The sequence below is a fragment of the Prorops nasuta genome, unplaced genomic scaffold (assembly GCF_024137725.1).
Source record: "Prorops nasuta isolate Cenicafe-Biocafe unplaced genomic scaffold, Cenicafe_Pnas_1.2 PNAS00003, whole genome shotgun sequence".
Taxonomy (NCBI): domain Eukaryota; kingdom Metazoa; phylum Arthropoda; class Insecta; order Hymenoptera; family Bethylidae; genus Prorops; species Prorops nasuta.
Window position 1 is genome coordinate 10,607,357 of NW_027116800.1, and position 8,546 is coordinate 10,615,902.

The window sequence follows — 8,546 nt, forward strand, 5'->3', positions numbered from 1 at the left end:
CGGAATCGCTGGTGCTATTAAAAGTGGTTTTCCACTTAATAAAAAAATGTGGTTGACATATAGCACCATTGCAGCGAACACCTAATCGCCTTGCAACCCCTTCAAAAATTATGGAAAAATATAGAGGCGATTTATAATAGCTTTTTAAATGCCTCTCTGTAAAGTTGATATTGGTGGTATATTCCTGTCTATTACTTATGCTTGATTTGCAGAGCACTTTAAATAATGTAGAGCATATTGTAACTAGGATTTTTTTACAGCTCTCAGAGTCCCATTGATTATCCTGTATAACTTGATATCTCCAGAGGGCAAATTGTCCTATTGGAGTTGAGAAGAGCGGATGACTTGGCCACGATTCCATTAATTTCTCCTTTGTCTTTTCTGCAAGATTATCTAGGAATACTGACAAGCTGTTTCCGTTTATTGCTTCTTTGGTCTTGTTGAGCACTTGTAGCAATAGTAATCCATGCTTTTCAACAATCCTTTCTGTTGCAGGTTGCTGCATATTTGCTTTCCACTTAAATATTATCCAAGTCTCCACAGCGAATTTCAATGCCGAATATACATACATTTGAAAAACCTGTACATAAATACCAAAAACTTAATTAAAGAATTATTTTGCAAATAACTACAACAAAATATCAAAAGACACTATAGAGTTGTGACAAAAGGAATAATGCATATAGAAAGACATAATATATATAATGGTCATCATCGAGACACCATTCTCTTTTGCAACACCTTATATAGTACAGAATATAATCAAAATCTAAATTAAAAATTAAATTACCTGCTCGCTATCCGGGTATAAAATCATTAGCTCCTTTCTGATTAAATCGAATGAAAATGGTGAAGCGTCTTCGTCAGTGTCGAACATATCAACAATCTTCTTTAATTTTGAGAAGGAGCATGGAATAGTATATATGTGCTTAATCTAAAGAAAAAATTGTTACTCTTAATATAATTCATGAAATTGAACTCATAATATCTGGCCAAACTCTGCCAGCTCGAAATATTCAGACAAAGCAAGAGAAGAATCAAGAGCAGAATTTTTATAAAATGTTGAGGTCTAGTCCATAATTAAAAAGATAGTAAATATTATAGTTTAAGATGTATGTGTTCTATTATAAAACGATTTTTCGTGCATCAATATCTGGCTTATAAAGCAGAGTTAATAAATCTTACAACCAGTAAACATTCTCCAAAGAAATTAATTTTCATCGTTAACAATTTTTTCGATAAGAACTAAGTCGTAAAATACCACGAAAGTTTTTTTTCTTCTAATAATCCTCTTTTCTCTCTATTTTTTCGGGCTGACAATCTTTGAAGGGATTGGCCATAAAAGTATATTCACACGCACACACACAATGCTTATAATTAATTGAATTATTATAAAATATGCACTGTGCCTTCTATACACGTTTACACATACATATATTTCAAAATTTACTCAAATTATAAGGAACCTTTATCATTTATTCATCTAACTTTTGGTAAAAAGAAAAAATAGAAGACAACTAAAAAAAGCAAAACATTCGTGTCATTTCTGATTTATGAATGTTACTTTGAATTTAACAAAATATACTTATATTTTTAATTACATATTCCTGCAGCAGCTTAAAAGCACTTTTAACACATCAAATTATGGTATTAGTTTATACAGGGTGAGGCACTTAAGCCGCCCCAGAATATGGATGCAGAAAGGCGCGTATCTCTTCACCTATAAAAGATATTCAATTTTTGCATAGAACCTTCCTGAATGCAAATAACAAGAGGCTTCGAAAATGTCCTATGGAAAAATTGAATATCTTTTATAGTTAAAGAGATACACCTCTTTCGGCATTCGTATTCTGGGGCGGCTTAAGTGCCTCATCCTGTATAAAAAATGACGAGATTTTCTGTATCAGGTTCTTACACCGCCGGATATAACACAGAGTTTTAAGAAGCTTTTACAAACAGCTACAAGAATATGCAAAAAAAGAAATAAAAGTTTCTACTAAAAAATTGAATCTTTAAATAATAATGTTACTATGAGAATAATAAAATCTGATAACTCTATCACCCTAATCAATCTTCTTTAACTTTGCTGTTTATAATATTTTTTAATTAAATAATATATAATGGACAAAATCGTACTTGTGATGGTTCTTTGTTGGCTAATTCCTTCAACTCTGTAACAGTCTTGATACTCTGCTGCCATATTTTCTTCCAATCTCTAATTTGATTTTGAGATTTGAACAAGTCATCAATATAAAAATTCATCCAGGACCATCTGTGAAAAAAATTCTTCATAAATTTCAATGCCAATCCAAATAGTAGTTGAAAAAATATAGAAGATAGATTTTAAGTTATCGCAGCAGTGATGGTCATTTAAGTAACAGAAAAAGGCATATAAGTATAGATTTTTTCAACTATTGTGTCAGTCGGTGTCAGTGGCAAATATAGGCTATTTTTTCACTAAACAGCTGCAATAGTGCAATAAGTTTACTAAAATGAATATGTGCTTGGCTTGTTTCCAACTAATTGCACTATAGTTCAGCAGTGCAGGAGAAAGAAACCCAGATACACAGTAGGAAATGGAATTGTGTGTGATTCGGCTAGCTTAACTCTGTACTTCAACATGGAAAATGATATACTACACTATAGCTGAACCACATACAATTCAATTTTCCACTATGTATAATGATACATTTTAAATTATAAACTGCATAATATTAGTACAGTAAAACATTTTAAGAGGCGTTAATTAACGAAAAGATATAACATAAACTAATAAATTCGGCACTTTTAAAGCATTTGCAGGAATATTTAACCATTCAAATTTGTTAAAATCAATTAATGTAAAGCTTTTCCTATATTATCATTACACCGTAAATCTCTTATTGTTAAATTAACTAACGTTAAAATGAAAAAAGTTTAATAAATTTGCATTTGATATTCATATATTAGTGAAATGTTTTATCTTCTGTGTTAATCTTTAGAAATCTTATTTAATTAATTATTCCATTATAAAATTAAATTTCAAAACTAGCCTTTGGAGACACATTCTTCTACAAACACTGTTGACTCCATTTACAATTTCATTTAGTCTTTTACACGTTAAACATATAATGCGAAAATCAGACGGTTTAAAAATTGTATATTCTAATATGCTACAGATTATTTCTGTTGGTAAATCAGTCAAAGTTATAATTCTTGACATTTTTCAGAAAAATTTTAAACTGGGCTCTTACACAACTACTGAAAACGGAATGAACTGATATTGAGAGTGTGTGCATGAAGGGTGGGCAAAAAATTGTTTATTTTGTTTCTCTGCTATTTGCTATGTATATACAGCAACAGGGGTGGTGAATCAGTAGGTGCTCCGGGGCTACAGCACCCCATGTGTAAAATATATGAAACATCAGATATATATATATATATATAGATCAGAGCTCCCAATGACCTGTTAATAGTTTATCGCCACTGCATAGCTATAGAGCACATGGCAATCAACACAGTTTCATTACCGTGACTTGACGTGTTTATTTTCATCTTTGCATTAGTGCATATGCATACTAATCGGTATACAAGTGCTTGACATGCTTGAATTCCTATGCAGTCGAGGTAGTTATGGAGGGAAAGCAGAGCCAGGCCAGCCGACCAATTATATATATACATTATTAACACCCGTACGCGAAATTTTGAATCCTGAATTGTCATTGGCGGTAGAGAATAGCTCCATTCGAAACGAGGAATCCTGCTTGGTCAGCTTGCTACTCAATGCAATTAATTAACGCGGTCCTAAATTACAACCAATCAAATGCGATTGTTCTGAAAACTGACCAATGAGCGTTCAGCTCGCCGGATGGTCCCATTGTCTACCGCCAGTTACAATTCAGTCTACGAAAGTCCGCGGACGGGTTGTCTTATTGTCAGTGAATCGTGCGTCGCGTTTTCTTTTTTCGTAATCACTGACAATGTTAAGCTTTACGTAACAAAGTTATTATTAAAATAAAATTTATTTAAATAAGATTTATTTAAATACGCGATCTGTTTATTTGTTTCAGTAAGTAACCTCACTTTGAGGTATTAGTGCGTGTAACAAGAATCTGCGCCGTTCGTGACCTTCGTGACAGTTTAAACATCCGTGTCGGGTAGTGAAGTTTGAAAAACTTGTGTCGCTTATCGTCATTCAAAATTCGAATAGTGTGCAGTGATATTTTAAAGATCTGCATCGCGTAGTCGGCGTAGTGCGCAGTGATATTTTCAAGACCGCGTCGCGCAGTGCGCGTATACAAATAGTCTCGTTTATACAATTCGTACCACCAAGTGCGGTTTTAAAGTGAACTTTTCGCAAGTGATTTTCTCCAATATTATCATTGCTGCCTTGGTTTCCAGCATCATGATCATCTCCATTGTCATCCTCCATGTGAAGCATCGGTGGAATTTCGCCGAAAGAGTGAGTCCCACGGATAAAACCGTGGAAATCTTATTTATTAATCGATGGATGACAGAAAACCTACAGTAGGTTCCAGTCTGTCTTCCTTCGATTAAAATTATTTCTTGTTTTTTTGCATGTTTTCCAGGTTCGTGATTGCGATTGTAAATATTTTGCGTGTGTTTTTCTCTCAGATTTAGCTTTCCGAGATAGGTAGGCCCTATATTTTTGCGTATGTCAGTTATGCATTATAGCATGGCGCTGAAGTTGGCAGCGACTTTGTCAGCAGCAACTTCTACATCGTGTAACATGGACGTGAGGAGAACTAACCTAAAAACCCGTTCTGCTGCGCAAACTATGTTTTAAAATAGGAGGAAATTTTTTCAAATTTTGAAATATACGTGTTATTATAGAGAATTAAATTTCGAATCTAGTGGTATAATTTTCATTAGGGATCTCGATTCCTTTAACTATTTTTGATCAACCAGGCTATACCAAAAGAACCGGCAAATATACGTTTTCGGGGCTTCAGCTAAAAAATTTTGCTGCTTAGGAAATTTTTTTAATTTTTATTACATACACATTCTTGAAAATAATTAAATGTCGAATTAAGCGTTACTACTCTCCTTAGGGATCTCGACTCCCTTAATCTTTTTTTACGAACTTAATTGTAAGAGAAGTACCAGAGTAAATTCGCGTTTTCAGAGCTTCAAATGGAAGGTTTTGCTGCTAGGAAATTTTAAAAAATTTTTTTACATATACATTCTTGAATAGAACGAAATATCGAATGGAGTGATACGAACCCACAAAAAACAAGCTTCGCTTGTAAAAAAAGGACGGCAAGTACATAAATCGTATCTAACATGATTAATATATAATAATATAAAATATTTTAATTAAAAAAAATAGTGAAATCCAAATGTTAGGCAAGTATAAATTTTTACCATGGCGAAAATTGAAATTTGGAAAAAAGTAAATAGGAATACAAAAATTACTTGCCGGGCCCGTTCTATGCATTCGTATTAAATAGCCACATTTATAACTTTCGAGAAGCAACGCTTATATAGCAAGATAACGACTTACACATGGATATTACGGGCCCGGAAAGTAATTTTTGTATTGCTATTTACTTTTTTCCAAATTTCAATTTTCGCCATGGTAAAAATTTATACTTGTCTAACATTTGGATTTCACTATTTTTTTTAATTAAAATATTTTATATTATTATATATTAATCATGCTAGATACGACTTATATACTTGCCGTCCTTTTTTTACAAGTGAAGCTTGATTTTTGTGGGATCTTATAACGTTTTGTAAGAATATAGTAATTAAAACTATAAAATTGTTTTAACTAATTCAATCCTACAAAACATTTTCCAATGTTGTGATCGTTCCATAATGTAACGCTTCAATTCCAGATATTAATTTATTAATCTAATAAATAAAATACAAAATACTACAATGATGAGTTCTTATCATAATTACACTTTTAGATGCATTTAACATAGGATTCGATGACTGTTTGAATTATATTTTCAACATCTTATAACCAAAATCATCTTTAAAGTCTTTCGCTTTCAAAAATTTATTTCTAAATTTATTTCTAAATTAACCTTTAAATCCACCTTTTTCTTAATTGTTGCTTTCACTATCACCTTTGCATTATGGCTCTTTCCCTAATAAACTAGTGACATTTATATATTCTTTTCATTAATATAAACTGTAAAATATATACCAGTTAATGCAATGGAAGCCTATGATTTTTAGGTATACTGCTTTCAGTTTCCTGAAGTTACACATCGTATGCTCTATTACATGTGAAATATTGAAATCCTGAATTCCTTTTATATTTACACATCTACATGATTTTATTATAATTTTCATCAACTATGTGGTTTCTAATTCCAAAGTTGTATGCCCAAAATCACCTGCAAGTTTTTCCCTCTCAAGGATTTTCTTATGAATTGACTCATTTTTCCACCTTTTTCTTAGCTGTCACTCTCAATATCAACTTTGCATTATGGCACTTTCTCCAGCACATTAATGCCATTTATATTTTCCTTCCATTAATATAAACTAGGAAATACACCAACTCCTGCAATGGATGCCTCTCTTCTTTAGATATATAGTTTTCAGCTTCCTAAATTTATTCACCGTATACCCCATCACATGTTAAATATTGCAATCATGAATTCTTTTCATATTTACAGATCTACATGATTTTGTTATAATTTTCATAAAGTATGTGATTTTTAATTCCAAAATTGTATACCCAAAATCATCTACAAGCCCTTCACTTTTAAGGATTTGCCGAGGGATTTGCTTAGAAATTCATCCCTTTTTCTTAACTGTTACTCCCAATATTAGCTATGAATCAGGGCTCTTTTTCAAGCAAAATAGTGCCATTTGTATTTTCTTTTCATCAATCTAAACTAGAAAATACACAAATTAATGCAATGGAAACCTCTATTTTAGATATACTGCTTTCATTTTCCCAAATTTATTCACTGTATGTTCTATCCTTATAACATTTCCTGTGCCAGAGTCCTCAGTTGTTCGTTTCGCTAATTTCTATATACTGTTGAAACTGGTCGGATTTCTGGTGCTGCAAAATGGAGTAGAAACCATTAATTTTTGGACTGTTTCAATGGAGAATCAACGTGCATTTTTTCATCCATACCAATGACCAGTATACTGCTTTTGGCCTATATAGAATACTAGCATTTAGATAACAGAGGAAAACTATCAACAGTTATTAACTCAATTTTACAGAATTTCATTCAATGAATCTCATCCTTAAATTATGGTTGAGCAATGGATGACGTTTTTCTGAATATTAGCTTATTCTTACTTTGCCAATCTTTCAATGCTTTCATCTTTGCCTGTGTCAAGTTCCAGAATGCAGGAGTGAAAAGCCTAAGTTTTGATTCAACTCCGATAGTCAATATGTGAGCGAACCTTCTTCCTTGGATTTTTAATTCAATTGTACCAAATGTATTTAAGTCATAGCACAAGTATTGCTATTTGCTATAATACACTTGCACAGTGACTGTAAAATACTAAATGATAACACTATGAGTAAGCCTGAAATCAAATTCATCGTGTAAGAATTTCAATTCTTCAAAGAAAATAAATATTTGAAGGAACATGAAACATCTCAGTTACTTACCAGTATTTGATGTTGCCCCATCTCCATTTTCTTTATTGCTAAGTGACCTAAATTCCTTGAGACTAAAGATCTGTAATATTTGGGTATCTTTGCATCTTTTGTAAACATCTATTATCGTATAATTAGCTTAAATCCAAATACTAGTCAACTTGTACTTAACGTAAATGAAGGTTCATCGGAATGCTTCTTATTTTCCAAACAAGCATTACTATAATTTAGTCTGAAATATTTGTTCGCATATATGATATAACCTATCGAACAAATGATATTCATATCAGTTTAAAAAAAGAAAAAGTTAAACATAAATTTTACTAATGATTTCCACACCTGGAAGTCGAGCATATGATTATTAAATACCTTAACAATTTCTTTCAATTAATATCCTCCTGATAATGACCAATGCACATTAATGTTGAAAGTATACTTCTCATTGGCACAGAGTTATAAATATTAATCTTATTTAATCCAGTCAGCTCTATCCTCATCAATGAAAATGAAAATGTTCTGTCTTAATTTAATCTGAAAAAGAAATACCCCCCCCCCCACAAAGTACCACAAAGTATACTACATCCTTTATTGTAAAATATAATGTTATACTTATCTAATTCGCGAATCCTTCAGTCACTGTTAATTGAATTATTTGTGATTGTAGAAATTTAACAGATGCAATATCGCAACACGATGGATAACCTCACTGCATTAAATAAAAATAACCTCACATTACAATTTACACAGTTCAATATAGTCACCAAATTAATTATCGATTATATCGATTTTAATTGACAGTTCACAACCATATACATATAGTTTGGTCGTTGAGTATATGTATTATGTTGGAAGCGTTGTGAAAATGACGTCATTTTTCTTAGCGACCAACTTCAGCCCGAGACATACACTCTGGCTGGAGAAGAAGAAGATTATATATGAAGGAAAATTTTATTTTCGATATATATAT

The 8,546-nt window shown here is 31.9% G+C and overlaps 1 long non-coding RNA gene across 1 annotated transcript; it reads right to left on the reverse strand.

Annotated features, from left to right (window-relative positions):
* Positions 1–6,053: 6,053 nt before the first annotated feature.
* Positions 6,054–8,038, reverse strand: LOC136785869 (uncharacterized). Its single transcript, XR_010824715.1, has 4 exons — positions 7,949–8,038; positions 7,592–7,842; positions 7,103–7,506; positions 6,054–7,027 (listed from the first exon to the last, which is right to left on the reverse strand). It is a non-coding gene; the product is annotated as an uncharacterized lncRNA (long non-coding RNA).
* Positions 8,039–8,546: the final 508 nt, after the last annotated feature.